Raw genomic sequence first — 6000 nt, 5'->3', positions numbered from 1 at the left:
CGTATTTATCTATTTGGGAGCAACACAGACATTGAATCAGCCTTCATATCACCACTTAATTTGGGTGATTTGCTTAATTTTGGGAACTGAATCTAAAGTAACAGCTCTTGTTAGCACAACCAAAGGGCTCTGTGGTGCTGGTATTAGCAAATCCCAAGGAGAAAGATGAGAAAATATATTTAGAGCTAGAAAAGAACCTTAGGAATTACTGAGTTGAGCCTCCTTTTTCTTGTCCTCTTGTTTTATCGATAAAAAAACAAAACAAAAAACCTCAACAAGAAACCAAGGCCACAGAAATTAAATACTTGTTCAGAATTTCCACAGACAGATAGTGCAGAGCTGGGGCCTCAGATCCCTCAACGGTGTGGAACTTAATGTAGAAAAGACGAAGAGGGGCGCATGGGTGGCTCAGTCGGTTAAGCGGCCGACTTTGGCTCAGGTCATGATCTCGCGGTCTGTGAGTTTGAGCCCCTCGTCGGACTCTGTGCTGACAGCTCAGAGCCTGGAGCCTGTTTCAGATTCTGTGTCTCCCTCTCTCTCTGACCCTCCCCCGTTCATGCTCTGTCTCTCTCTGTCTCAAAAAAAAAAACAAACAAACAAAAAACAAAAAAAAAGTTAAAAAAAAAAAAGACGGAGAAAGGAGAAAAGTTCATCTGATGGGATCTAGGAAACCAGCATCCCCTGCCACATGACTTCTCAGTAGTACAGTACCATAAACATGGGCCATCAGGTGATTGCCATTCTTAAAACACCCAAGTTAAAGTGCATGTTAGGATTCTCTAGCTGGGTCCTAAAGTACTTCTTGGGGCCAGAGCTTAACAAGGCAGTCTTTATCTTAGTCTCTGGGAGCAGGTTAGAGTCAGGGAATTGTGTGAAATTTTTTCATTTAATAGAGTATTTGGTACATCTGAGTGTAGTACACTAAATAGTTGGGAGGTTTGGGGGCTTCCAAAACCCCTGATCTATTTCCAGGGCATATCTTAATGACTACTGTGATTTGGGCTGATTATAAACAGCCCCTTCTCCTGCTTACAATTCTAAATTAAAAGTAGGTCAGTCATCAACTGGCTAAAATCCCATTTGCCTTCAGCTTTCACTAGCTAATTTACAAGTATGCCAAAAGCTTCACAATGTACTCATTCTTCCCAAGGGCTTCCTATACAACCAACCACTAACCTGATGGATCTCTCAAGTTCGACCAAAATGTGCTTCTTTGAGTTAGAATTGTACATTGCAGGTGTTGTCACTTGGCTATAGCCTTCTCTGTTTATGTAGCAAGTGATTTAATACAAAATACGGAAATTCAAATCATCACCCTTCAAAAATTCAGTCTATGATAATCTAGATCCAGTTGAGTGAATAAGCTGAGATGTTGTAAGCTATTAATGCAGAGGACATATTTCATGAGTGGTTTCTCTTAAAAGAAGCCCTTTTTTTCTGGTGAAAAATACATTTGCATCTGTCTAGGTAAATGAATGCAGCATTCTAAGGACTGTATGATCTTGAAAGCAAATTATAAAATAAACTTTAGATAACAGCTATGTAAACATCACAGTTTTTGGAAACCAGAAATGAGACTGCTGGAGAAGAAACAAAGAAAATGTGAGATGTCTGTGACCTTCAAGCATAGAGGAGTAAGTTATAGAAAATTGCATCTTTAACTATAGATATTCAATTTCTCCCTTACTAAATTTGGATTATCTTATAATATATAGTTTTTTAGTTCTACATTCTAGCATTACTTTGAGAAAACTGCCTTTATAATGTTAAAAAAATTTCACTGAGTAGGGGCACCTGGGTGGCTCAGTCGGTTAAGTATCCGATTCTTGGTTTCAGCTCAGGTCATGATCTCACAGTTCATGGGTTTGAGCCCCAAATCGGGCTCTGCACTGACAGCTGGAAACCTGCTTGGACTTCTCTCTCTCTCCCGCTCTCTCTCCCTTTCCCTCCCCCACTCTCTCCCGCTCTCTCTCCCTTTCCCTCCCCCACTCTCTCTCTGTCTCTCTCAAAATAAACATTAAAAAAATTTTCACTGAGTATCTGAAGGTCCTCAGTCTCATAAAAAATTTCAGTGAACAACATGCAAATTTTGTGTGTGATAATACAGTAGTTCTCCCCCACCCTCATCCCCACCGTATCTGTGGTTTCGCTTCCTGCAGTTTCACTATCCTGGGGTCAACTGCAGGCTGGAAGCAGATGATCCTCCCGACATCTTCAGAAGGTCATTAGTAGCCTACTGCTGCATCACAGAGCCTATGTCATTCACCGCACTTCATCTCATTATGTATTTTATCTTCTCGCATCATCACAAGAAGGGTGATTACGGTGTAAGAGGAGACCCCATTCACCTAACTTTCATTACGGTGTACCGTTATCATTATTTGTTAATTGTTGTTAATCTCTTGCTGTGCCTAATAAGTTAAACTTTATCATGGGTATATATGTATAGGAAAAAAATACACTACATAGGGTTCAGTACTCTCCATGATTTCAGGCATCCACTAGGGCTGTTAGAATGTATCCCTTGCAGATAAGGGGGGGCTACTGTAATGGCTTATACTAATGTCCTATCCTGTCTAAAAAGGCTAGGACTTGTCAACAACCTCTGTTAAAATATTTTTGCTTATTCATATTAATAGGAAGTTTTTTCTAACCTATATTCATACCTTGTCCATTTATCAATCAATTTTCTTGGTGGTGTATTTATGTATAGTTATTTTTAACATCTGAACATAGTTAAATTTGTTAATACAACAGGATTTAAAATAACTAGTGATGATTTAGGGGAATTAGGAGGAGAGGGAGTTTTCAAGCATTGCTTGGGGCAAGGGAAATATGGTGTGTGGCAGAATGAGCTTGGTGGTGAGAGCATTATGGGTGGAATGAATGAGGTTTGCTGTTTCTGATTGAGATATCCACCTTTAGGGCAAGGGTGGAGACTAATAAGTTTTTATTATTATAATTCAATACGAGTTCCAGATATAGAGCAATCACTCTGAGAAGAACCCATCAGTACAGAATGGACAGCTCAGATTTAGCAAGATAATAGCAAGTTGAATGTAACTATATTGATCGATGTCACATTTCTGGGGCATGAGGAGAGGCCTGTCTGTGAAGTAAGGGGTTAAGTGGCAGAAGGGTGGGCCTCATTAGAAGGAGTTGCCTCTCAAGGGTGTCTTTCTGGCTGTCAGGGCCCTCCAAATGGAAGGCATCATTATCTCTGCCACTTCTCAGACACCACTCAGTTGCAAAATTCAAGGGCTCACCAGTACCCTAGAGCTTATTATGTACTCACGCAAAAATAAAAATCATTGCTTAGCTGGAATCAAAATGGAGTGTGAAAAGTGGTCAAAGATGTGGCCCGGAAATGTAGTGGTGATGGTGAATGGGATGCCAGGTGGATATCGACAGGACTAGACTTCTCTTGATGTCAGTGTCCTCTCAACCTGTGAGTTCCCGATTGCCTACTCTCTTCCAGTGCCTGTGACATCCTGTATCTACTGATAAGGGCCCATCTGTAACCCCTAATCTCAGGTCCTGACACAGCCATGTGCTACTTTGCATGGTCTGAGATCCTGTGCCCTGAACTTCTGAAGACCTTAAAATCAGAGAATTTTAAGATCTTTGTAAGTTAATAGATTCTACCCTGCACAAGACCAAATAAATTAAAATGTAATCCCATTTCAAATTAAATGCAATTTTTATATTTAAAAATATAAATTTGAACAGCTTTTTGTAATTGATTTTAAGAATTGGGCTCTCTGTTGGTCACTTAGTTACAATAGGCTGTGGTTTCTCATCAGTAATCACACATTCTCTGGGATTTCTTGGAATTGAGAAAAGCTAATTTACACATTATTTTCAAAATTAATGACATTTTTATGAATATGAAAGGAAATAATGTTGCTAAATTTCATATTTTATAGCTGTTTAAATATTTTAGTTTTGCAGTTTTATTTTTTGAGCCATCATATTTTTTTAACTGGTTTCAAACCTTTTTTGGGATCCCTGAAAAGTTCATAGTTCTTCATGTTTAAAATGATCTGTTTATAATTTTCTAACACAAACACAGGCTATTATTAGAAATATTGTCATTATTTCATCAAGTATCATTTGCTTAGGGAAGCCTTCCCTGACCTTGAATATGTTAGGTTTGTCTGCTATATGCTCTCCTAGCAAATTTTGCTTTCTGTAAGAGTTATTTCCTTCCATCAACTACAATTATATGATTATTTCTATTATTATTCATCTTTCTCCTCTGCTACCCTGCTGATCCCATAAGGGCAAGACTGCCTGTTTGTTCTCTAGTCCCTAGCATGGCATCTGACCAAGAATCAATAAATATGAATGAGTGGATGAAAGCGTGAACCTGCAACTTCTTACAGGGGTTCTGTTTCAGGAGGAGGGCTTCATCGCTGACAAGGGCCTGAGCACTGAAAACTAAAAAGCATTCTTAAAATATATCCTCCTCCATCTTTTATTAAAGATGTCTGCCTTTAACAGCACTTGTTCTTGGCTGCTTGGCGTCCGGCCCTGGATATCTGGCTCTTCTGGAGATCCTGGGAACTACCTCATATACTTGACAAAGTAGTGAAGAAACTTTTTTTTTTTTTTAATTTTTTTTTTTTAACGTTTATTTATTTTTGAGACAGAGAGAGACAGAGAGAGACAGAGCATGAACAGGGGAGGAGCAGAGAGAGAGGGAGACACAGAATCTGAAACAGGCTCCAGGCTCTGAGCTGTCAGCACAGAGCCCGACGCGGGGCTCGAACCCACGGACCGTGAGATCATGACCTAAGCTGAAGTCGGACGCTTAACCGACCAAGCCACCCAGGCGCCCCAATGAAGAAACTTTTTATTAGCTACTTAGAAATATATTTAAATCCTTGGGGATATTTAAAATTTAAAGATGCCCTATGTTTATTCTGGAGTTTCCTGGGAGTAATCTTGTTCACCACACTAAAAGGAACTTTTTTGAAAACTTAAAATTAGACATTAAAAAAAAAAATAAGGATTTCAATTTATTGAGCACGTAACTAGGTGTCACAAACTGTGGTAAGTACGTTCCCACATGATCCCACTTAATCTTCATACAATTTAATTTGTTTGTTGCTCTCCCAATTTTACATACAAGTAAACTGAGCTTCAAGGTGGTTGTTCAGTGTATACAGGAACAGGTGGTAGGGCCAGGATATGAACTCAGTCCTGGCTCCAAAGCTCAGGCCTCTCCATTTTGCTATGCCAGCTCATATGTTTCTGAGCATTGCTGCTACCATTTTTGGAACACCCTGTTAGTCCTTGTTTGAGTAGGATCGCATTAGGCAGTATGTGTTGAAATGGAGTGACTTACCCAAATGAGGTATTGCTTTTCTTTGTAACAAGCCCGCGGGTCAGCAGTCCTAGACTAGTGCAGCGGCTCCCAGTCCTTCATCCGTGTCCCAGGCTCCTTCTTTCTTTCTATCCCTTCATCCTCCGGGCCTGCATCCTTAAGGCTAATTCACGGTTTCTCCGCGAGAAGGCTGCTCCTTTCCAGGCTCCACACGCTGGCCTACACTGGGCATTATCAATCTTTTTAAGACTCTGCCAATTCAGTGAAAAGAAAAATGACATCTTTTGGGCGTGTTTTGCAGTATTTTATTAGTGAGTTGAAATCATCACTTTTTTTTGTTATTTATGCTTTTTTAAAACTATTTGTCTTTGTGTTTGCATTTTTTTTTTCTATTTGGCTCTACATCTGTTTTTTTTTATATATGTCATAACGTATTTATTTATTTATTTATTTATTTTAGTGGTTCATTTCTTTAATTGAGACATAATTGATATACAACATCATATTGGTTTCAGGTGTGCAACATGACAATTCAATATTTGTATCTATTACAAAGTGATTGCCACACTACGTCCAGTTATCTACACACAGTTACACATTTTTTTTCTTGTGATGAGAACTTTTAAGATTTATTTTCTTAGCAACTTTCAAATATATAATACAGTATGTCA

The sequence above is a fragment of the Neofelis nebulosa genome, chromosome 2, assembly GCF_028018385.1.
Source record: "Neofelis nebulosa isolate mNeoNeb1 chromosome 2, mNeoNeb1.pri, whole genome shotgun sequence".
NCBI lineage: Eukaryota > Metazoa > Chordata > Mammalia > Carnivora > Felidae > Neofelis > Neofelis nebulosa.
The sequence above is the reverse complement of the archived record's forward strand: the minus strand, read 5'-3'. Positions refer to the sequence as shown.